At 35.1% G+C, this 27,088-nt stretch overlaps 1 pseudogene; it reads left to right on the top strand.

Annotated features, from left to right (window-relative positions):
- Nucleotides 1–26,800, top strand: part of LOC113926628 — a 52,763-nt pseudogene extending 25,963 nt beyond the window's left edge.
- The last annotated feature ends 288 nt before the right edge of the window (nt 26,801–27,088 follow it).

Raw genomic sequence — 27,088 nt, forward strand, 5'->3', positions numbered from 1 at the left:
CTGGAAAACATACATACCGATAGCCTTTGGAAATATACCTAAGAGCGTGTTGTTGGGTCATAGGGTAGGCATATATTTAACTTCAGAAAATATGATCAAACAGTTTCCCAAATCAATTTACCATCTCATCAATAGTGTATGAGAGTTCCAGTTACTCTACTTCCTCTTCAATAGATGGTATGGACAGTCTTTTTAAAATTTTGTCTCTTCTGATGAGTATGTAATGGTGCATCATTATGGTTTTATACCACATTTCCTTTGTTGAGTAATGATGTCAGGCCCTTTTCATGTGAGTTTAGGCTATTTGAATATTCTGAGAATTGCCTGCTCCAGTATTCTGCCAATTTTGTAACTGGGTCATCCATCTCTTTCTTATTGATTATAAGAGTTATTTATATATTGTGAGCTGTTTTTCGGTTGTATGTATTGTGAAACTCTTCTTTCAGACTGTGACTTGTTTATTCATTTTTTTAATGATGTATATTTGGTAAACAGATCTTAATTTTAATGAAATCCAAGTTAATTATTTTAAATAATCAATATGTTCTTCTGTCCTTTTAAAGATATACTTTCCTACTCTAAAGTCACAATGACATCTCCTTTTTCTTCTAGAAAGTTTTTGGTTTCTTTTTTCATATTTATTATGAGATTATTAATATTTCTCATATTTCTTTTTCTCACATGCAAGTGAATAGACATTGTGGTTTATTCATACAATGGGATATTATACAGTAATAAAAAATAACATATATACAACATGGATGAATCTCATAGACTTCATGTTGAGCAAAGCAGCTCAGAAGAGTGTAAACTGGGGCACCTGGGTGGCTCAGATGGTTCAGCGTCTGCCTTCAGCTCAGGTCATGATCCAGGGTCCTGGGATCAGGTCCCTCATCGGGTTCCCTGCTCAGAGGGGATCCTGCTTCTCCCTCTGCCTCTCTCTCTCTCTCTCTCTGTCTCTCATGAATAAATAAATAAAATCTTAAAAAAAAAAGAAGAGTGTAAACTGTGTGGTTTCATTTGCATAAAAGTCAAGAATGGGCAAAACTAACCTATGATTTAAAAAGTCAAGGGGGACCTGACTGGCTCAGTCAGTAGAGCATCCAACACTAGATCTTGGGGTTGTAGGTTTGAGCCCCACTTTGGGTGTAGAGATTACTTAAAAAATAAATAAATTTAAACTAACTAAGAAGTCAAAATAGTGCTATTGAATAGGAAGAGACATAAAGGACCTTCTGGAATGACAGAAATGTTCTATGTTTTTATCTGGAACTAGGTACACTTAGGTAAATATTTGTCAAGCTGGGCACTTAAGATTTACACACTTTATATATAAATTATGCCTCAAAAATTGAGTGCGTCAATTCAAAAATTCAGGTGCTTTCTTAGATCATCTGATTTACTTCTTAGAATCTTCTTTCAAGTTAAACATTTTTATGTTCATTTTTTTTCACTTTAGCCTTAAGGATATTAAGAGGTTTGCCTAATACTATAACACAATAAACATCATAGCCATCACCCTAAAGAACTCTGACTATAAAGTTCCACTTTTTAAAACATTTTATAAAAGATCACAGGAAGAAATTGAAGCTTTTCTATTTGCAAGCATATCTCAAGTGTAGCTTTTGATAGTTCATAGCTGATTCTTTCTTGCATGAATTATTTACATCTTCAATACCATTCATTTAACTTGTTTTGTCATTAGAAACATCATTTTAATTAATAACTACTTTCAAAGCTGAACATTTATTTGAGAAGTATTCACGTTTCAATGTTGTGACATATTAGCAAGACCCCTTCACAAGCATAAAGAAACTTGGCAAAAGACTGTATCATTGGAATGTCTTCACACTAAATGTTCTTCAATTAAAAATAAAATTGGAAGGTTGCAGATGCCTGGGTGGCTCAGTTAGTTAATTGTCTGACTCTTGGTTTCGGCTCAGGTCATGATCCCAGGGTTGTGGGACTGAGCCTCGTGTCAGGCTTTGCACTCGGTGCACAGTCGGCTGAGATTCTCTCTCCTTCGCCCTCTGCACCCCCATCCCCTCTTTCTCTCTGTCTCTCTCACAAATAAATAAATATCTTAAAAAAATAAAATAAAATTGCAAGGCTAGAGATATGGTGTATTAGATGGCAAAGGCTGCTGTAACAAAGTACCACAAACTGGGTGGCTTTATGCAATAGAAATTTATCTCACAGTAATGGTGGCTTAAATTCCAAAAACAAGGTGTTGGCAGGCTTGGTTATTTCTGAAGACTGTGAGTGAAACCTTTGTTTTAAGCTTCTTTCCTTGGCTTGTAGATGGCCATTTTTATGATCACATTGTGCTCGCCCTGTATATGTACCTATGTCCAAACTTCAAATATATATATTTGAGTTAGGGAACTACCCAGTACTCCAGTATGGCCATATTTTAAAGTAACAAATTCCATCTGCAACAATCCTGTTTCCAAAGACATCACACCCCAAAGGTCTTGGGTATTAGGACTTCAACATATGAGTTTTGGGAGGGGCATAATTCAACCTATAACACATGACCATAGTAATATAAAATCCAGTTCAGAAAAACTATGCAGTTGAGAGAGATTTTATATTAATGTAACATTAACCTTAATTCACTTAATTCACTTAATTTTCATGAAAAATAAATTGCTTAGAATATCTTTTAAAACTTCTCCAAAGATGCATTTTAAAATAGGTAAAAGCATAATCATCAGACTTCTAATTATGAATCATTATCTATAGAGTTTAAATGTTCTTGTCTTGCATTTTACAAATAGCTACACTGAATTGACCTTTGATTAAAATGATATATGGAAAAAATTAAAAATGCAAATAACTCACATATGAAATTAAGTAGAGATATTTGATTTACCCAGTCAACTAAAGAGTTCTTATATCTCTAATGATTTAATCCCATGAATAAACACCTAATAATATTCTAAATTTGATTTTGGCATAGGAGTTTACAAAACTCATACTCCCTTTATATCCCATCTCTTCCTCTATTTGTTTGCAATGAAAATTCTTACTCAATACTTTTAGTGTTTACTTTAAATTATATTTCAAAGAGTTGAAACTTATTCATAGTCATAGACATACCATAGTGTTTTATATAGTGAAAATCACTTCCTTCAGCAGAATAAATTTCCTACTTTATTTCCTCATTATTTATATATTCAAGAACAAAAACTCTACAATGTAGCACTATAGCACTCATGTTATCATTCATTTGTACAAAGTTATAAATGCATGACTAGAGATAATTCAATTCAGTGATGAATGTAAACAGAAAGGCTGTATTTGACCAAGTCAGTGTTAAAACAAATACATTTTGGAGGTTTTTTTTTTTTCATCTATGATCATGCAAAATATAACCACCTGTTATTTTCTCAAGTTATTCTCATCTCATATTCATGTGTGTCAAACAACTAAGACGCATCCACAGTTCTCATTTTCAACATTAACCAAAATTCCATATTTTCTTATTGTAAAAATGTGCATTGATCTGCCAGAATTTCCTTTAGGAATATTTTCAATCTTCTGTATGCACTGGCCCCTCATTTTCTTTTCATGTGAGAAACATATCAAGTATTTTACTTACTTCTATTATCATGGAGCAAAAGGGATTGACAGAATAAAACTATATGATGGCCAAATATAAATATAAGCTAGTAACAAATGGCTGAATTGATATAAAGAAGTAAAAGTCCTAGAATAGTCTGTCTACTCTGATTGACCCAACTGCCCTTCTTTATAGTACACCCCACCCCCTCAACACATTCTCTCCTTTTGGTTGCTTAGGAGATTGTCCCCAGTGTTATCAGCCTTAGGATTTTGTGGAAAACCATTTGCTATGGGCTGAACTGTTACTCCCCAAAATTCATTTGTTGAACTCGTAAACCTCAGTATCTTACAATGTGACTGTATTGAGAGATAGGATATTTAGAAAGATAACTAATGTAAAATGAAGTCATGTGTGGAGCCCTACTCCAATATGACTAATGTTCTTATAAGAAGAGACAGGACACAGACAACACAGTGACAGAGGGACAACTATGTAGGGACAGAGAGAACAAGCCAAGGGGAAAGGCTTTGGAAGAAACCAGAACTGCTGAAACCTTGACCTTGGACTTCTAGCCTCCAGAACTGTGAGAACATAAATTTCTGTTATTTAAGTCACATAGCCTGTGGTATTTTGTTAGAAAACTAATATACCAAATTATTATTATTATTATTATTATTATTATTATTATTAACAGAAGCAGCTCTTGGATCCCTGTTAATTTGCATTGATGGCAAAAACATTAGTAAAACCATCCTTTGTTTTTCAGAAAGCACATGCTTACTGTTAAATTAATTGAACCTTAACAGTGTTGTCCCTTACCATTCTCCATGCAATAACTGGATTTATGTAGCACTTTCTTTTCTGCAGACTTTAGTTCCTTCAAAGGAACTCAGCATTTTACTGACAGAAAAATAGAGTGGATGGATGATTTCCCCTGTCACAGATCATGTGGCACATGCATATATATGATGAAGGCAAAAAAATTTAATCCTCTTCAGAATTGTTCATTAATGACACTAGCTTTCATTTATTCCATGGAAACTGATGTTTATAGAGATTACATAATTCACCAGAGCCAGATAGTTAGTAAGAATGCTAAACTTAGGTCTACAGATTCCAAAGCCAGTTTTCACTATGATGCTCTACTTCACACTGACTAACACTCATACATGGCCATTTGTGTTTTTAGGTCATTACTACCTCCAAAGCAGGAGCCAGGATAATTCCCACTTTATAAGTCCTCAGAAGAATTCCTCAGTAAATATTTGTTGTTTCTTTTGGGGCTCTCTGTATGTTGTTCTATTTCCTTGCTTCTCAGTTCTAAACATCTAACAAAGACACCAACACACGGTAAAACTATAGTAAAACAAATGTCTGAAAACAGTCTACATCAAGCCTTCCTTATAAAGGATCAGGAAGAGCAACATAACTAACAGAGAACCAAAATGTTGAAAGAATTCCAATTCACATCAAACAAACAGAGACTGGCACATGAAAAATTAAGAGCAAAATATTTTCCTTTTTTACTTTAGGAGCATTGTTAATATCAAAAGAAATCGTTAATCTCGGATGAACATTATTCATTTGAGGCCATTAAAGGTCAGTGCTAGAGCAGTTTAAATTGCACACAACATTCAGAATTGAGAGAAACAAAAGTACCTGGGTTAAGTGAGGCTTTTTCTAATTAGTGACTATAAAGTTCCTTAGAACACACGGCACTATACAAAGACCATACAAAAATTAAAACATCTGGTTTGTAAGAGTTCACCCTCCAAAATGTAGAACTATTTTATAGATCTGATCGCTTCCTCCCTTAATAATATGTCTGGATTGGAATGCTGCTTTATTTATTGGTTCTGTACTACTTAATGGTATTTTGGTTAAGCTAGTATTTTATAAAAATGGTACAATATTTATGCAAGCATTCAATCTATGTTTAAATCTATGAAATAAAAAAGACGTCTTGTAAATCCTTGATTTGATTTATGGGGTACTTCACCAAGTAAAACTCTTGTTGTAAATAGGGGTGATGGTGGGGATAACTTGGGTGGGTGGCAACAATGGAATGAGAATGTCATTCCTGATTTTTGTTTTTCTACTCATCTAATTTAGTGTAGGCTTTCACACACAGCTGGACTCCCCACTCTATAAAATAAAGTGGAGGGGAGTAAATAAAGTTGTCTAGCTGCAAACTACACAAAGAGGGAGACTAATTTCCCATGACTCACAATGAGAACAGCTTTTCATAATAGCAACATAGAAACAACTACTAACAATTAAATAGGATTTTATAATTTAACAAATCTCTTCAAAATATTACTAATTTCATTTACACAAATATATTACAGTATACGTATAATATTCTTACATTGCAAATACAAAAGTATGATTTACCAAAATTACGTTACTTAAACAAGATTACCTGAGTTATAGAAGTTTTCTCTGGTGGCAGAGCCTGGGAAGGTATTGACTTCACTATGCTGGTCAAACCCACTAGTCATGGGTAGGATGAAGTCTATATCAAACCTACTTTTTCTGGTTAGTTACTGACACCTGTTCAACAGCTAAGAGCAGACCCTTTCTTCATTACAAAACTGGATGAAGTAGAAATAAGAGAGAAAACCAAAACATTTTTCAAATGTAAACAGAAAACTACATTTTTAACTTCATTTCCTATCATATAACTTGTTTTTCCCTAGACTTAAACTGTGTCATGGTTAGAGTAAAAATATAAAGAAAAATACAACCTAATATCATGAAAAAATCTAATTCTTAAAAATAAAAAAAATTTCTCAAGAACAAATTAACAAAGAAATTATTCTGTCATATTTTGTATAACTAAAATGGTAAAAGTAAGTGGAATTTGATCATGGGACAAATGTAGACTTCTAGGAATGACAGAATTTGTCCTTTTTACTTTAGTAGTTTTCTTAGTTATACTGAGTTATTAAATAACTGGTTACCCAAATTCTCCTTGTCTTTATGTTACATGCAGAATGCTTATAAGCATATCACAGGTAACACAGATTATCAACTTTAATGACCTCCCAATTGTCACCACCATGATTCTTAATATGACTGTGGTGAGCCTGCACTGACTTTGCTAGACATTTTTATAGACTCAAACTTTGTGATGATACTATGCTCTGAAATAAAAACAACATATTTCCATTTTAAATGCTTAACTTCAACCAATTGTTTATGCACTAAAAAATGGAACGCTATTTCAATGAGAAGTTGGCTTCTTTGGAAATTCTCAACATTTGTATGCCATATGCTTTCAAATAATAAAATATTCAATATTTAATAAAATAATCCCAAACTGAAACCCATCCACTGCAGCTGGAGTTGTTTCCTTATTTAGAATGGTTTACTAAAATTTTAGTTGAGGGGAAGATAATTCAGGAAGAAGCCAAGCTTCTCCCAGTAAGACCACTTTTCTCATGCATGTTGAAGGTAATTTTATAGCACTCTATTAATGGAAAGATCTAAGCAAGTTTAAAAGGCCTCTCCAGGTCCCTCCCACAGCCCAGCATGCACTGAAGTACTTTAAAGGAACTGTTTGCATTGGAATTCTCCCATGCATTAGCACTTAAATCTTTAAAATATCTTTGAAGCCCATCTGCTACAGAGCTTCAGTTTTAATAAAAATGGAAAGGGGCAGTCAAAACTGTCTCTGATACACTAGTTGTTTTGTTTTTTTTTTTCCTACAATTTTACTTTGTTGTACCTCACAGGAGATCTTCAGATCAGTATTATTTTCACTCATTAGATATGAATTCATTATAACCAATCTGTAATAATACAAATCATAGAAAAAGGAAATATACCATAAATAGGCCCTTTTCCATCTTTACAGTTTATTCTATAATATAGAACATATTAATTTATTGCTCATTCACACATTGATAGAAAAATCTTTGCATATGGTGTCCAACAACATTTTTATTCTCTCATGTACCAAGTACATTGTATTTTTGAAAGAGACTTTTAATAATGCAAAACATGAAAAAGAAGGGGCGCCTGGGTGTCTCAGTTGGTTAAGTGTCTGCCTTCAGCTCAGGTCATGATCCCGGGGTCCTGGGATCGAGTCCCGCAATGGGCTCCCTGCTCAGTGGAGTCTCTGCTTCTCCCTCTCCCTCTGCTCCCTCCTACCGCTCGTGCTCTCTCTCTTACTCCTCTCTCTCTCAAATAAATAAAATCTTTAAAAAAATGAAAAAGATTAAACATTAGTGAATCATTTGTCCATATAAATTTCTAGATATAAAGATTTTTATAATAATAATACTATTAATAATGAAATTATTATTAGTTTCCTTAGTTTTATTATAGTCAGGGACTATATATATCCTTTTCCACAGAATTTAGAAACTGCTTAAATTAGATAAAGCCTTGATAACATTTATATTTAATCCAAATTATGTCTTTTTTAAAAATAAATTTAATGCATAATGCTGGGTAAGTTTAAGGTATAACCCTATTGCTTTATACATTTATATATTGTAATATGACTGCCCAGGTAGTGATATTTATCACATTACAAAATAATAGTAGAATATCATTGTCTGTATTTATTATGCTGTGCATTAGGTCTCTATGCCTTACTTACTACTTGTTACAAGTTTGTACCCTTACACATCCTGAGTCTTATCATCCCCCACCCAATCCCCTAATAAGCACTATTTTACTCTTTGTTTTTTATAGGTTCAACTGTTTTAGCCTCCACATATAAGTGAGATAACATTTTTAAATTTAGTCACTGCAAGAGTCCAACAAAAATTTGTTTCCTTGGTTCTCTTCTCTCACTTGGGGTGTTTTTGCTTCCCAAACAAGAAAAAGAGAATGGCTTCTTACTTTGGGGGCAGTATATGCATTGGATAATGTATGTTCTTTGAAGTTAAACCATTCACCCTATTATCTTATGAGGCTTGGCTAAGTTACTACCTTCTCTGAGGCTTAGTTGCAACCTTAGCAGAATAAGAATAAAAAGGGATTCAGGCCATCAGATTACTGGGAGCTTTAAATATTTTAATACATGTAGAGAGCTTGGCACATAAATAATCCTCAATCCGTGTTCTCTGTAATACTATTATGGTGATTTATTTTCCATTTTCCCCCTACGGTTGGCTCCAACTACTCCAGTACATTTACTTAAAGATTAGAAAGAGTGGCATCACAGAACCAGTCCATGGGGCATGTGCAAACTTCTTAAAGAGTCACAAACTTCCTTGACTTCAGGCTTCTGAAGGTGCTTTACTTTCCCTTCCCTTTCTTCAGCATCAAGAAATGCAATAAGTAGGAAAAGCACAGGGCTTCTCTTCATAAACAGGGAGATGATTTCAAAACCTGCTTTGTGGAGACTATGTAGATTGGGAAGTAATTTCAGTTCATATACTAAAAATGGAAACAGTTATATATAGTCCTAAAATTTATTGTAAGGAATAAATAAAATAGTATGTAATTCAGTAAACATCCAACAAATAATCATATATATATATATATATATATATATATATATATATATATATATATATATATATATGTATATAAGCTGGTTCAAAGAATTTTACTTCCAGAAAGGTTAAAGGAGCATGTGGTGGACAAACAAGCCAACAGAAGCAACTAAAAACAAGCCAGACAGAATGCAGAAAGCATTGCTGCTGAAAACAATAAGGATTACACAGCCGAGATCCTAAGGAGAGGAGAACTGAAAGAATTGAGCTGAGTTTCTGTAGCTGCATTTTTCTCTGGGGAATTGCCAAATCTGAGTGCAGGAAATAAATCTGAGAATATGTATTTTGCTTGGGCAAATGGCCACTGCTGGGAGACAGAAAAAACAGCAGTTTATGATGATCTTTGGCGGCTGAACGTACAAAATAGGCCAAGTTGCCAGCAGAATGGTGGGCAGAAAACTGGGCTTGACACACAGGCAGACTTTTTCCAAGACATTTGTCAAAGTCTAAAACTGGAGAGACAAAAGGCCAAGCAGCTAATCAGAAAAAACACTTTCCCTTCTAAAGAAATTCAGATTTGAATTTAGGAACAGCCAGGTAAGAAACTCCAGCAAACACAAAAGGTTCTCAGTTGAAAGCTCAGAATGACTGTGACCTGGGAGTGCATGTTAACTGAGGATAGGTGGAGTCTGGGCAAAACCCAAATCACAACCTAGTCTCGCCTCAGCTTTGTCTTTGAATGGATTCAGGTGATCAGCCTCATTCTACCTAACAACAGAAAGAACAGAAACTCACTAGAGAACAATTAGATCATCTCAATCCTCGGTAGTTTTTATATACAATATTCAATATTTAATTTAAAAAATTACTAGAAGAGCAAAGACACAGAGCCATAGAAATATGGTGTGTGTGTGTGTGTGTGTGTGTGTGTGTGTGAGAGAGAGAGAGACAGAGAGAGACAGAGAGAGAGAGAGAAGAAAGTAGGGGAAAATAAAGAAATTTAACATGAGAAAAGCAACTAGAAAAAATGGGAATTCTAGACTAAGAAGTACAATAAAATAAGAACTCAAAAAAAAGGTTTAACAGCATACTGGCAGAGCAGAACACAAGATCAGTAAACTGGAAGATATATCAATAGAGAATATACAAACTGAAGTTAAAAGGATAAAAATGAATTTTAAAAGAGAGTAAGTTTAAAATAGTAAAAGTGTAAGTGACAAGTGAGACATTCTCCAATATGCTAACCAATGGACAACTGGAATCCATCTGTGAATGGAACTGAAAGAATATTTGAAGAAATAATGCCCCTGAGTTTCAAAAAACCAATTAAAGACAATGAACACAGTTTGTAGAAGTTCTATAAAATCCTAAAGTATAAATACAAAAGAAAACAATACCTAGATATATAATAATAAAACTGTTTAAAACTGAAAAAAAATTAGAAGCGGCCAAAGGACGGAAAATCACCAATTACCTTCAAAGGAGCAACAGTATGATTAGCCGGTGACTTCTCAACAACAAAACGTCAAAAAATAATGGAAAGGGTTCTGCATATATTTAAAGGAAATAATTACCAACTGAGATTTCTATACGCAACAAAAATACCCTTTAAGATAAAGGCAGAATAAAAACTTTCATATCTACAAAAACTGAGAAAAGGTAGCACTGGTTGACTCACACTAAAAGAAAAATAAAAGGTCATTCTTTGGGCAGAAGGAAAATAACAGATATTGTCTATGGAATTCAAGATGTATGCAGAATTTCACCTTGATTTCTATTTTGCCTGATATTAATGATCTTTTGTTTGCTTCTATTTGTTATTATTTATTATTTTTCCATCTCTTCAAATACAATATTTTGTGTATTTTTAAGTGTGTTTCTTATAAGTAGTATGTAACTGGTTCTGATCTTTGGTTCTGTTTGTTATTAATTATCTCCCCTTCCATGCACCATACATTCCAGGAGTCTCTGTCATTTCAAGTAGTATTTGCACTCCTCAAAGTTTTGGCCATTAATGATAAAATTAATCAGGACTTGTCTCTTCTATTTTTCTTAGTATCTATTCATTTATTTTTTATTCCAGGTATTTGAGATATGTGTGTGTGTATATATAATATTCACACAATTTCTTCTGATGATCATCATCCTTTAATATTTAACACACCTATTTAATCATATTTTTGTCACTATTTAGCATTTTTCATATCACTGGATATATTTATCACAGAAACAGCTTTCAATTTCCTTCTTTTTCATGTCCCAATATCTCCATGCTGATGTTATCTGGTATTTCAGTTTTATACCGTTTCAATATTTTAATATTATGCCCTAACAAGTGTTTGGCTTTAACTCTAAATTTTATTGGTCTCTTTACGCCCCAGTATTTCTTTATCTTATTCATTGTTCTCTCTCAGATTCCTTTTTTTTTTTTTCTTTTTCCTGGGTTAAGATCTATAACATTTGTTTTAGTAATTCATGCTAGTATGTTTCGTTTGGATGACGTTTTACAGCGATTTGGGGGAAAAGCATGAAGTGCTACTAGGTTGGGAGCAATGATATCTTGATTTCTGTAGGAATCTCCTACTCTTTAAGAAATGCCATTATCTTGGGCACCTGGGTGGCTCAGTCGGTTAAGTGTCCAGCTCTTGATTTTGGCTGAGTTCATTAGTTCAGGGTCATGATCTCAGGGTCATGAGATCGAGCCGCTGGTCAATTAGGATTCTCTCTCTCTCCCCCTCTTCCTCTGACCCTTCCTCCACCCCCCCAATAAAAAAAGTAAATAAGTAAGTAAGTAAATAAACAAATAGAAATGCTGTTATCTTTGGGGGGTGGGGCACACCTTTTCTTTGTTAGCTCAAATGCCTACACTTTCAAATTCAGTCTCTGAAATAAACCTCTTGCTAACTGCTGTTGCAGACCAGCTATGCAAGTTAGGAGGACAGATTCATATCAAAATTTGGGTGTAATTCCCCTAAAAGCACCAGTCTCATCCTTCTATCTGAAATGACTCCTTCCTCTACATCGGCATATGTTTTTAACTATCCATCTGTTCCAATTTGCTTCTTGTCTTTCATTAATTCCTAAAATCAGTGGTCTGTAGAACCTATTCATTATTGTTGCACACATAATTATGAAGCTACTCTTTAAAATTCACATTTTATATGTCATTTCTAGAGTTCTAGGGTTTAAGTAGTCAGCCATTTGATACAATCTCCTAATTACTGAGTTTTAGTCATTGATAAAGAACAAAAATATACAATGTTTTAATGGGATAATAATGTAGCAAATGACCATGTTAGTTGAATGCTAATGGATGTATTCCTATTTTACATTTACACGTGGGTAAAGGTTCAAGTTATGTGCTGATAGTGAGCTATTTGTCTTGTTTTAGAGCTGAGATACTATGTAGGTATTCCCAAAGCATGAAAGATAAAAGAAATCAATTAAATTAGTATTAAAACAATATGGTATTATATGATTTGTCAGGAAAAAATAGTATCTAGCAGGACACAAAATTGCATTCACATCTTTCTACTTGACAGAAAACATGATTTTAGACTAAATAAAATGGTGTCAGGGGCCTTACTTCAGTCCACATTTTTTAAAAAGATTTTATTTATTTATTTGAGAGAGAGAGAGAGCACAGAGGGAGAGGGAGAGGGAGAAGCAGACTACCTGCTGAGCAGGGAGACCAATGCAGGGCTCAATCCCAGGACCTTAGGTCACGACCTGAACTGAAGGCAGACGCTTAACCGACTGAGCAACTGGTGCCCCAATTCACAATTTTTTAAAATCTTCTATGACCTCTCAGAATACTACTCCATTAAGATGTTTAATTTATAAAATATTTCTTGCAAACATATCTTTATACTCTGAAATTATCTATACTAGACCCTATCATAATTTTGGTATTGCTTCATTACCCAATCAATACTGGCTAAACTGATTTAATATCAATTACATAAAGTTAGATTAAAGATATCTTCAAACAGGTAAATTTTTCCTCCCTGTTAGGTGGGTCAGCATGTTTAGTTTCTTAGAACTTATTTTTAGTTGCCAGCCATAAAACATCAATATTTTTTTCTTCTCTTAACTCTCATGTTTTCTCTGCCTATTCCAACTGTAATTCCCTTAACTCTCTGAGACTTCTGCAATTTCCCACCCATTCCTTTCACTTGACACACCTCTCCGGTCGTCTCAGGAGGAGCCTCGCCCATAAACCAATATCCTTCAATATTTGTAAGAGCCTCGTGTTGAATTTGTAGATTTCTAGGAGCTGCATCCCCTAGACTGAGTGGCAGGGAGTCAAAGGATAACTCAGCCAGGCTAAAGTAAAATAAACTAAACCTTTCCAGATATGGGTGAACCCACAATAGATTTAATTTGTTAATATTGATCTACATTTCCTAAGATGTACAGATATGGTCCAAGGAAAATACTAAGTTTTGACATAGTTTAAGGTTTTTGTTTTGTTTTTTGTTTTTTGTTTTTTGTTTTTTTCCGGCAGGATGGGCCTGGATTTCCTAAGTGTTTTCTTTCCATAAAACTTTCATCTACTTCAACTAAGACTTCATAGAGCAAAGCAGATAGATGGGAAATCTGACTGGTTAACAGGTAGTAGGAAGAAGTTGGAAGCAGGCAACAAAAGAGCTAAGCAGGGGGCCAAAGCCCCAGGAGATAATATGGCAGAGGAAAGACCCTATTTATGCATAGCTGTTATTTAGAATGTAATAGTAGTTTGCCTGTGAATTGATAATGAAGATCTCTAGCTCTCAAGTCGGAAAGACTGAGTTAAAAATCCTGGCTCCCCAATTTAAAAGCTGTATCCTTGAAAGCTTTTTTTTTCTTATCTGTAAAATGAGAGCAGTAATAAAATCTCGTTCAGAGAGTTATTATGAGGATTAAATGTGATAATGCAGTTAAATAATGTTACTTATTAGCTGTTATCATTATAACCTATATAAGACAGACGAGATAAGAATACAATGTGAACAAGTAAGCTTAGATAGTGACAGATTAGGGCGACAGATGATTCTCATGGGGAATAAAAACAAGAAAATTAGTAAATAAACTCAGAGTAGAAACCCAAGTTACCATACTTCAGACCTCTAGAGGGCATCATTAACATCAGAGTTTATGGCAAGGGCCCCTTCTAGGTTAATAACAGTGAACAATTTGCATAGCTGTACTTAGTGGCCCAAGTACAATATGCTCATGTTAACGTGTTATACATTCATGTTATAAAAGTAAAGGCGCTTACACAAAACATTTACTTGGTCATCCATGTGCATGTTCAGTATGAACTGAGACTAATGATTCCTGGGTTAATCTCAAATATATTGAAAATGCATTATTTCATAATGAGAAATACGGTCTCTGGAAATTCACCATGCATTGAGAACAACTTTAATTGTCCCAAGAGAAGAAAGAACCTCTTAACTATGAGAGAGAGGACTGTCTCAGAGTGGTGCCTGTTGGTGCCTGAGACAGCCCTTGTAGAACTTGTTACATTACAAGACAACCACAACTGGGAAACTTGGCCCTGAGAATTAATACTACAGAGCAGTAACGTCTCAATTCTTTCCTCAGACCTTAACTTCCTGTAGCTATAAATTGTCTTCTTTAAAACAATGCTGGCTGATCACACGTCTTTCACTAATTCACCACTCAAACTTCAGCCCTCTTAAGAATCCCTCTCCTGGCAAGACCAGGCTTACATGATGACTTGACACTGAACACAGGGTTGACTGGAAGTTTGATTGTTTGGCTCAACTTCCAAATGTGAGAGGAAGCTCGCTATGAAAGGCAGTTCCAGTCTTTCTACTTTTCTTAATATAGGTGAAAGGAAACTGTGTCTGTTAGGCAACCATGAGGAATGTTTGCCATAAATTAGCTAAAAGCTCAATATGTAATGTATTCCTGGTTGGAATTTTCTCCCAAGTAAGTTATGCTATATACTACACAGACATACATACAAGGAGAAGACAGAAAAAAGTCAAGTGTTATAATTACATTCACATGTTGGCTAATTGGGCCCTTCGGGGCCTTCTTCCTAATTATAAGAGGGCATACAAAGAAGAAATATCACTAAAAGCAAGTACGTATAGAATGAATATGAGTTTAAATGGGTTGTTCTGGCTATATAAAAGCTGTAAAACTTGATAGGAAAGGAATGCTATTACTTGCCAAATATCTCCTACACATTAAAAAAAAAAAAAAAATCAAGCCCACAGCAGTGTCACTGACAGAATATAAGATGAGAAAAAATTATGTTAGCTTTAAAGAGGACACATTGAAAAAAGAAGGCTCCTAATCTACATTCTAGATGTATATTTTTTTTAATATCTCTTTTAGAAATGCCAGGAAATTATGGACTTATGATACCACTTGAAATAAAAAACATATATTTTTGTGGCAAACTCAATGTATGTAAGATTTCTGTAAGACTTATGAAAAGAAAATTCCATAGACACATTACCTAAATGTAAGCTTGAAAAGCTTCAGAGAATTTATTCATCGGTAATATGTAAACATTGATGATATTATCTTGTAATAAAAGCAAAGGTAGATTTTGATCCCTGACATTGGAAAACTATACATTATTGCTCTGATAACTCTTAAAGTAAAATTTACAGTTGTTTCTCTTCAGTTTCTCCTGGGGATTTAAGATGGCAGAAAGGGTGGAGAAAGAGTGTACCTATGTTAGAGTAAATCATGGAACTTTTTACAAGGTTGTAATTTATTTTATTTTACATCAAGTGGTACCCTTTTGACATGTCTATAAAAGTCTGAATGTTTATAGTAGATGTGTATATAATATTACATTACACCTCATAACCAAGATAAACTGGCATGAACCCTAAAGCTCAATAGGAATAAGATTGCCTTTATCTCTTAAAACTGTCATTTTAATTTTCCACACTAGACAATGCTAGATGCAGGATGACTTCAGTTTCTAGTGGCTGTTAGACCACAATCTTGTAATGTTTTGAATTTAGTACCTAATCAAATTGCTTTGCTTTTAGTATTCTTATCTTGATTTATGTGAATTGGTAGAGGGTACCCTCCTTCATATACCCGAAGGAACAGTGTATTTTATAGCATTCTAAATGCAAATCCTGCCCCCCGATTTATGCCATGGACAATGGAACCACATGATTAAAAAATAATTTAAAATGAAACCCAGAAAAACTGAAATGACAATTTTCGAGTCAAACAGTCTTCAGTGGCAGGCCCTGATGTTCTGTGGGCCACCATGACCTAGGCAGAGTGCCTGAGCAGGGCACAGTCCACAGCCTGCAATTTCAAAGTTACCTTCTGTGGAGTTAGAATTAAATGTCCAGTTAATACAAAGGAGAATTTCCCTTGTGCAAAATCTAACCAAATGTAATATGTCTATATTATAACTACCATTTCTATGACATTATAATTCAAGTTCCTAATTATGAGTTCAGTTCATAAAAAGAAAATTGGTTTTCATTTGAGCAGCATTTTCAGTCAGAAATGGAAAACACACATTTAAGTACATAGGTTTTTAATTCATCATTCTTTTTATTTCAATACTCATTATGGACCCAATTCTACACTCAAATACTGATATCCAGCTCCCTGTGCAGTCACATTTATACACAAATCTGAGGATCAGTGGAAGTAGGGAAAATATTCCTGAGGAAGGGGGAAAGTTTAATGATTCGGATGGCAGATCCGAAGAAAAAAAAAGACCTCTTGGAAGCAAGACTAAGTATACCAGATTAAATCATCTCAAACCAGGTATGTTTGAGAAAATAATCAAATCCTTGGTTTCTATCGCTTTCCATTCAATGTTCTAGTACAGTTTTTTACACAGACATACAACTGCTCTATCTCCACTTATCTCAGGGTAGCTTAATATGAGATAGTTTTACTTGGGACCATGGACTATACAAATAGGTTGGCTACTTAACTGCATAAAATGCAGAGAATTATTATTTTAGGTAAACTTGCAATATAAATCTCCCCCCCAAAATTCCCTTGTAAATATTTTGGGGAGTATTTTTGTTTTGTTTTGTTCTTTTTAAATTTCAAAACCCGCTTCCACATTAAAGGCAAAAAACGTCATTGGTCCTGAGGCCAGGCCACAAAAGTCGACTTAACTTTTGGAAATGTGAAATATCTCAGAGTGGGCCTGAACTCTGAATACCCCATCTTGCCTGTACAATAAACCCTGAGTCCCAAGTACTGAGGAACCTAGATTCTCTCTGACCCTAAACCAAAGCACTGATTTTAACTGCAGGTTGAGTAGAATTATGCCTTTGTTGAAGGCAAGGTGAAAAAAGCCTGCCCACTGGGAAGCTTGCAAGACAAGTGCTGTTGCTGCGGGAAGACAGGAGATGGGGAAGAAGAATGAATACAAGTTCTTTGGCTCCCAAAGAAAAATCAGAATAGGGTGCCTGGGTGGCTCAGATGGTTAAGCGTCTGCCTTCGGCTCAGGTCATGATCCCAGGGTCCTGGGATCGAGTCCCGCATCGGGCTCCCTGCTCTTTGGGAGCCTGCTTCTCCCTCTGCTTCTCTCTCTCTCTCCCTCTCTCTCTCTCCTCCTCTGTCTCTCATGAATAAATAAATAAAATCTTTAAAAAAAAAAAAAAGAAAAATCAGAATAGGAAACCCATGAAAACATTATCAGGAAATCTGAGGACGCATCATCAATAGTGCTGAATGATATGTATAACTAGAGAAGGCAAGGAGAGATCATGAAAACGTGAAAAGTCATCTTTACATTCGTGAAATAAGAAGTTGTAGATGTGGGGCTGTCCAGAAGGAAATGTTTCTAGCCCACAGCTGCCAGGGTGATGGTGACTGGCTCTATCTACAATAGGAAAGACAGCCATCACTGATTCAGTAACTGAGCACACATACAAACAGGGGCCCATCTGGGTATTCTTATTAAAATCAAACAAAGTTCATTAGATTTTCCAGTTCATGAGAAATGTAATCCTGTTCAGAAAGAAAAAAAAAACTGTCCCTAATTCATTTATTTCCATTTCTGTGGAGTGCATTTTCCACTGAAATGCAATATATGAAGACCTGAACTGTATCTATTTTGCTAACCATCATGTTCACAATTTTCAGAACATAATAGACCTTCAATAAATATATGTTAAATGAATTTACACATGAAAAGGTGTTGTTCTTGAATTTATCTTCTCTGATCAAACATACTAAAAATATACTCTCATTATTTTTTTAATGATTTGTACTAGGGGTGCTTGTGAAAGGAAATTAAGTGAAATTAAGTTTTTTAAAGTCCTCACATTTAATGTACTAAGTGCCAAGAACTATGGCTTGGACCCTATACGCATTTTATAAATTGATAATTCAGGGCTCAGTGAAAGAAAGGAAAATGAGGCATTTCAAGAATTTAACGGTTTATTGGAGCAATGATAAGACTAGAAAAGGAAAAATCAGGGACTCTGCCACTAGCATTTAAGTCATTTCTCTTTAAATCCTATCCTGAGGTCAGAAAGTTGCTACTGCTACTTAGAAATCATAAAAATGTCAGGAACCTACTTCCAATGTCACAGCTGCCCCATGGCTCTGAGGCTGGTGACTAGGGAGTAGAACTCTTATAGACAAATACAAGCACTTTTAGGAAAAGACTAAGCATCATGGGATGGGTCTCAGAATAGGCCACATTAAAAACAGTTGAAGAAATCAAAGACATTTATCTTAGAAAGTAGAAAATAAAACAAGGAATAGACATATTTTGCATGAACAACCTAAGAAAGTCATGAGGCTACCCATTTGGCCCTAAGCAAAGGACAGTATTGTTTGGAAAAAGGACTTGATGAGATAGCTTTGAGTCACTGGGACAATTCCAAGTTTTAAGATGTAAAAACTTAAAGTGCTAGAGGCTGAGTTAGATGATCTCACCCATTTATGTTACTTACAAGAAAAAAAATGATGAAATGAATATACTTCCACGATTATAAAGTATTTACTATACTGAATATGTAGTCATTAAACATAAAATTCACCTTAATATTAGAAACCTAAATAGAAATTAACAAATTCTGCACTTCAACAACTGAAATATTCCAGTGGTAGCAATAATTGTAGCTTGTAATCTCTACTTTGTACCAAACACTCTGAAGTCTGATGAGAACAGTGACTCTGTCTCATTCTTTAAGTATCCCTAGTACACAAATGAGCCAGCACTCAAAACCAGGTCTGTGAGGAGCCAGTAGAAGACTCTCCAAAATTTGTCAAGGCAACAAAATACAACTTGAATAAATTGGACATCACTACCTAAGATAATTTATCATTTTTTTACAGGATTTTGAATAAGATGAACTTTCAAAGAAGTTAAATTAGAATTTTTATGTTACAAGATTGTTTTGCAATATAGATATTTTCTGAAATATGATTTTAAAAATAACTTAATGCATTTGTCCCCAGCATGGTTCTTAAAATCATAAACAATGGGTTCAAGTTACAGTTCTATCTACTAATTATGTGATTGTAAAACTGACTCGGCTTTTTGAACCTCAATATACTACACTGTAAAATAAATAAAAGATTTGTGCTACCTAACTTGCTAAAAGAATTCAATGATGTAAACTATATATAACTGATAAACTACAAATGTATATGTAAATCATCATAATTACAAGAAATTATTGGGTAATTATTGACCAACTGTTAGCTACTCTGCTTAGTAATTTATATGCAGTATTTCATTTAATATTCACAGTTGTCTTAATTCTATTAGAATTTTAGAAAAATCCTATGAAGGAAATACTCTTATTATTTTCACTTAACAGATAAGCAAAACAAGGATTAGAGATCCATATATTTTGTTAAAAGTTACCAATTAGTTATGGGGTACTTAACCACATACTCATAAATTATAGGCTATGTAGATTTTACTCATTATTACTTTATGGCTTGTACTAATCTATAATAGGTTTGGTACTAAATTTTTATTAGATAGTCTCAAAGCTATAGAAAAGTTTAAAGAACAAACACACATACCATTGACCTTGTCTGTTTATCCTCTGCAATTTTGAGTAGAATATAATGAAAACTATTATATAGTGTATTGGATTTAATTGAATTTAAAAACGGACTCGGGTTACGTGGAACGGCATTACATTTACTATTTCTGAAAGAAGATCTCGACTAGGTCCTTTGGTTTCTAAGGAATCTGACCAGCTACTATTATTTAGATGCATGGCTTCCTAAATTACTCATTTTTTTTTAATCTGTGGAGAATTATCACATGTCCCCAACTCATGCCATAACAATTCTCTTAAATGTCTTTGAAGAGAGTGTCCACTGAATCAAAGTAAGTGAACTTCTGGTATTTATGTTTAATTCACACAATTTCCACAAAGATAAGTGTTTATAACATTCTGGGGGTCCAATAATCATGGTATTTTTAAACACCATGAGAAATTCTACATGAAGAAATTCCAAGAATGTCATCATAATAGAAATTGAGTTTTCAGGAAGTGACAGATACAGGAATACCTTGTTTAAAGGAAATAAGAACACAGGAGTCATAAGGAAAAAAACATGGTGTAAACGAGACTGTAACTTATCCTTACATTACCAAACAGTAGCACTGCAATCCCATAACTGTCAAATTTAAAACTATTCTTCACTGGCTAATCTAGGAGGAGCCTGCAAAACACTTGGAAAATGTACAATGACCCAGAAATGCATGTCATTCAGTGATTGTGGAAAATAATATTAGGAATTTAAGGGCTTATGCTATCCCACGGTGCTAAAAAGTCTCTCTGGAAAAGCCCGGGGTCTATAATTCTTAGGAAAAGAAGATGTAGTTTGGCTCCTACTTGTAAGTTTTTGAATATGTAATTCAAAGTGAAATCTAAAAATGGTAGTTTAATGGTACCGTGAGGCTCAATCTTTGTATCACAAATGCAAATGCATACACACAAAAAAACAAGACAAAATTGAAAATTTTAGGGAAAAAGTCCATAAGTCTAAAATACAAGCTCGAAATAATACAGAGATTGGAGGGAAAAGAGAGAAAGAAAGAATTATTTGAAGCTAGCCAGTGTCAGGGAAAGGCTGAGGAATAATGCCCCACATCTGAATAAATAGATCATTTTAATTTTATATTTATTGGTATATCTATGTTTACCTATAATTTTAAATAAAATAAGGCAATTTAATATAAGTTGGCAATTTCAGCCAAATTCTAAAACAAAGCAAAAACCTTGTTAAAATTAGGAATCAGCTTCAAGTATCTTTATCTTTAGGAAACTCAGATTACTGCACACAAAAATTTAAGTTTCAGTGGGAGAACAATTCTAACTTCAAGATGAATACTCTTGCAATAATTCCCAAAACCAGATTCAAAGGCTGATTTTTTTTTCCTTAGAATTCTATGCAGAGAGCTCATTTATGCAGTAAACCATTTTTTAACCAGAATGCATTATTTACTCGGAACATGTACATGCCAGATTAGCATACTTTATCTCAAACTCAATTTTTAGGTATGTCTATAAGGTTTGTTCCATTTTTCTGTTAAAGTATATTGAGGTGTATTACAAATTTTACGGTAACATATTTTAAACTAAATTTTGTAAATGTTTCCTAACATAATTGGGCATTGTATTTCAAGGCCTCATGAAAATAAAAGGTTTTAAAGTGAATTACAAAATGTATCACAGTCTACTATTACATAGATCTTTTATTTAATTATCAAGAATATATGGATAATTTCCCGATGTGTTTTTATCCTAAGTCTCATTTCATTAGTATGAGAGCTTAACACACTATTCATTAATGAGAAAATTTTGATGATGCATATCTTTATACTCTTGTAGTATTTTATTATCATGGTAATATTAATTTAGATACCACCCAAAAAATTATAATAGTCCAACATTAAGTCTTTTCATCACTTCTAATTATGCACTGGGCCTTTTAATTTCAGATATAAAACATAAAATGGTTTCATTTTATTCATAAACTTCTCTGGAAAAACGATATACAGCTTTGGTTCATGGCAAATGTGCAGGAATGCAAATTATAACTTTCCCTTTACCTCTCATACACCCTATAAGAACATATATTTATACTTAGTGTCAGTCTTTTGTGTAAGTATAAATATTTCTTCCTCTTATATGTGAAAATGTTTCATTAGCAAGTCCTTTCCTTCTGCAGAAGCTTTTCCGACAGTAATGTTAAGGGGACGGACTTGGGAGGCGGACTGACCAGGTTTGGCTCATGGCACCATCACTTCCTGGCTGTGTGCCATTTGGAAATTTACTCACCTTTTCTTGCATCAGTTACTCATTGGTAAAATGGAGAAAATAATAGCCCTACCTACTAAAGTGGTTTTGAGGGTCACACGGGTTAATATGTCAGAAATACGCCTATCATCAAAGAAGTGTTACACATTAGGTGTTGTTATTTCTCTAAAGATTTAGTTATTTATTTGAGAGAGAGTGTGTGTGGGTGAGCAGACGGGAGGAGCGGCGGGAGAAGGGCAGGCAGGCAGACACCCCACCGAATGAGGAGCCTAAGCAGGGCTCCCGCAACCCATGAGATCATGACCTGAGCCAAAATCACGAGTCAGACACTGAACTGACGGAGCCACCCAGGTGCCCCCATTAGGTGTTGTTATTAAGAATCTTATTTGAGAAATATTTATTGAGAAATTACTATGTGCTAGGCACTCTTCATTGTGCAGAAACTATCTTGGCTCCTAAGGCTGATGTGAAATGCCATTATTAATGAAGAACCAATCACTTTCTTAGTAACTGAGCTTATCAAGATAAATGGTCTCTAATCTCAGAAAATTTACAGTCAAGGTAGTAAAAGGATGATTATACAACATTGTGATAAGTATTCTGATAGAAATATGCACAGGGCACCCTTAAATGCATAAAGGCAAAATACAACACAGAACATTTTAGGTCAGATAAGCCAAAATGTGACCATCTATGGAAGGGGTAATATGTGTACTGATTGACATAGGCTAAAAGGATATTTCTTGAAAAGTGTGAGCAACCTTAAAGCACAGATGTCAAAAGTAATTTTCCCATAAGAAGTAATGAGAAAAGATTACATTGCCTCATTTCTAGGACACCAGCTACAGTTATAGGTTAATTGCTGATTCTGGTACTGATTAAAAGAGTAGCAAAGGTCTCTTTCACCAGCCCCTAAGGGCAAAAATTGCAAATGCTACAAGGCCCCTTAGGAAAGGCTGGTCAATAAAACAGCTTCTACTCTGCCCTGTGGAATAGCACACAGCAAAGGCTTTATATGACTTATTAGGAGTAGAGATTCCTATTGACCTTGATTACTAAAAGGCTGCTCTCCTGATATAATTCACAGTCAATCTGAATGGTTAAAAAAAAAAAATACGTCCAAAGCAAAACCACATAGGTAAAAAACTGAAGCAGCAATAAGCAGTCATTTATCAATGACTAACTTAAGATGAAGAATACAGCACTGGCGAATAGTGGTGTATGTATATTAAAGAGTCAGATAGAGGCATGCAAATATTTCAACAAAACTAAGTTTCTACCAAGAAAGTTCAAATAAGTTCATTGCCTTCTTTTTACCTGGTCTGGAGGAATCTTGCAACATGAAAGTAAGGAGCTCCTAAGAGAAGCCAGGAAACCTATTAAAAAAAAAGAAAGAGAAAAAAGAAAAACTTAAAAAAGTAAAAATAAAAGCTCAAAAAAATATTAGGTATCAGGTTTTTAAATATGCCAACACATATTTGACATATTACTATCTTTAATGAAACAATGTATACCTCAACACTCATTTTATTTGCTTTAAGAAGTATATAATTTTATTTCATTATATTTCTGAGAGAAAAAAAAAAACTTTGATCTTAATACTTGAAATTGGAGAGAATGATTGAGGACATAAAACCCCCCTACTTGAACAGTTTAGATAATAAAGACTATAGGACCAAATGCATATTTAATTGTATGATATTCCTTCGGTGGGACATCTAAATGGAACACGCTTTATTCTTTCCATAAGGCAAGAAATGTGGTTCCCAGAGTAAGGAGGTATAAGAAACCATGCATGTCTCTAACAGGAAGGCTAAAATATAGTATTTGTGGCCACATCACAGCTGACATATCTTGGCATAATCATAACCTATATTTTACTAATTTTAAACTTTTTAGAGGAGAGTTTTAATGTTCCAGCTTAGAAATGCCTCACATCCCCACCCCTCAAGTAGATATGAGACACCTAATGACAAAGAATATGTATTTGCCTTTGTCACAGAACCTTCTCTGTTGAGCGAATCTTCATAAATTCACCATGTGGACTGATTAACTTACTTACACAAGCTAAGCACTCAAGAGTTTAATGATACTAAATGTCATGGTTTCCACTATAAATTTGTTGATCATTTTATGCAAACCTCCTTTATTTTTTTATGCATTAACACATAGTTATTGCATGTTCACAATTTGCCAGACACTAAGGAACTAGTAATATCATGAGTGGGGGAGGGGTGAAGGGCTGGGGGAGAGATGAGCTCTTCCCTTACAGTGCTTGTTTTAGTGGAGGAATTAGAGACTGAGGAAACAATTGCACAGCCATTAAAACAATTACAATTTTATAAGTGCTAAGAAGGAGTGAAGGATTTATTAGGTTGTTTTTATGAAGCCAGGCCCTCACTTAATCTGGAAAAGCTTTCCTAGATTATGATTGGGTAACAAAGCACAAAAGAGTGTCAATCAGAGAGGGTAAGGGAGGGAAAATGCCCAGGCACAGGGAATATCATACACAAAAGCACCTGTCACAGAAATGAGTATCTGTACATCAACGCTGAGAGTTTTTCCCACTGTAATCTGCAATCCTCATTAGATATAGCCCTGACTGGGAAGGGAGTGTTTCTTATGCTTCTTTTGCCTCCACAGGTGGTTATGTGACTAACTCCCATCCAAGAAGTTTGATGAAAGTGGTGTGTGTCATTTCTATTCCCTGGTTGACGCCTGGGATGGAAGAAGCACGGATACCTGAAATACAACATGAAGGAAAGTCACCTGACACCAAGAAATGCCCATATTAGGTTATTAGATGAGTAAACAAAAAGCATCTATTCTTTTTAAGGCACTGAAATTTGGGAGTTAATTTTTACAGCTGGAGTATGCTTAATCTTACCCTAACCCAAACAGTATGAGCTGGAAAGTAACTAAAGATTTTAGAGTGACTGAAAGATGTAAAGTATGACTAGAGTACAGAAAGAAAAGAGAACATGAATTGGACCATATGCTTACATTTCAAATAACACTATAGCAAGATAAATATCCTGAACAATGTCTCACTTTAATACAGCCAGAAATTCTGGAAAAAATACAATAAACATTATTTTAAATCTACAGTTAAGCCCAACCCCACCCCAAGTAACAAAACCACCAAAGGACCCAAATCAAAGAGAAAAGTAAAAGCCAGAATGGTAAGCTAAAAGCTATTATCTCTACCAACATCAGAAATCAAATTTTACCGGAGAATATAGGTAATGAACTTTGGCCCATGCAATCAGAGTTGGCGGGGTGGTAGATGGGGTTGGTTGAATTAGACTTCTCTGTAACTCCCCTTTCCAGACCAGGGAGAAACTCTAAAAGAAAATAAGCCAATAAATAAACATGACAAGTGTACTTATGGGGCGTGGCCTGTTTTGTGATGGAAACAAGTCTGCAAATTTACAAATACAAACTTGCTCTCACATCACACTTTCGATAATCAGATTTATACTATGTACCTTGCAAAAAAATCATACAGGTATATTAACATAAAATAATCATGAGTTAAGGACATTTCTAAGGCACCTATATTTTTAAAATATTGTCTTTGAAATTATGGCCCAAATGTGGCCCCATATGATTCTCACAGAAAAAAGCTGCCAAAACCAAACTCACAGTCCAAAATTATAAAAGTTTAATAAAAACGGCACCACAAGTGCTATTCAACAAGACAGGAGAATTAAATCTCTATTTCTCCGATAGTTGAAGTAATAGATGTAGAATAAAAACGGACTTTCAAAGCGTTGAAAGAAATAAAGGACGGAAACAAATATCTGCAAAATTAAAGATAATATGAGGCAGTACAGAGATCTGAAGATTAATTAAACAGGTAATCTATAAATAAAAATTACATAATGCACTCTTCTCGCATAGCACGCCCTGCGCGCGGCTCTGCGCTCCTGGTCCACCTTCTCTGCGCCCCCACCCGCCTGCAGGGAGCCCATGAGCCTGGGTTGCCTGCGGGGCAAGGTGCTGCTCATCCAGATTGTGGCCTCGCTCTGAGGCCCAAAGGTCCGGGATTACACCCAGATGAACCAGCTGCAGCGGCGCCTCAGACCCCAGGGCCTGGTCGTGCTCGGCTTCCGCCGCCACCATTTCAGGCATCAGGAAAACGCCAAAAGCGAAGAGATCCTGAATTTCCTCAAGCACGTCCCAACCCGCGGCTGTCTCCAGCCAAACCTTATGCCTTCCGAAAAGGGCGAGCTGAATGGCGCACAGGCACACCCCCTCTTCCTCTTAGGACGCCATTGCGCTCATGACCGACCCCACGTTCATCACCCGGTCTCTGGTGGGCCGCAACAACGTCGTCTGGAACTTTGAGAAGTTCCTGGTGGGCCCTCATGGTGTGCCTGTGCGCAGCTACAGCCGCTGCTTTCCAGCCATCGAATATGGAGCCTGACATCGAAGCCCTGCTGTCCAGGGGGCCCAGCTGTGCCCAGGCAACCCGCCTATCTCTGCTGCTTGGCAGTCACAGCATTGCCGTCTAGGGATTTCATCCACAATGGTGTTTCCTCGAAATCTGCATGGAGGAACGCTTGATTTCCGGGAAAATCCTCTGAGATGGGTGCTTCTTCTGCATCCCAACACCCCCTCCCCAAACCAAGGCCCTTCACTAATAAAGTGCCCAGTGTCAGCAAAAAATAAAAAAAATAAAACATAATCATTGAAACAGAAGAATAAATGGAGTGGTGAATAAAAAAAAAAAAAAGAACTGTGAAGAGAATTGTCAAATCTGAAGAAATGTATCACAGAAATTTAAAAAATTGAAGTTCAAA

This window comes from Zalophus californianus, chromosome 4 (genome assembly GCF_009762305.2).
Source record: "Zalophus californianus isolate mZalCal1 chromosome 4, mZalCal1.pri.v2, whole genome shotgun sequence".
NCBI lineage: Eukaryota > Metazoa > Chordata > Mammalia > Carnivora > Otariidae > Zalophus > Zalophus californianus.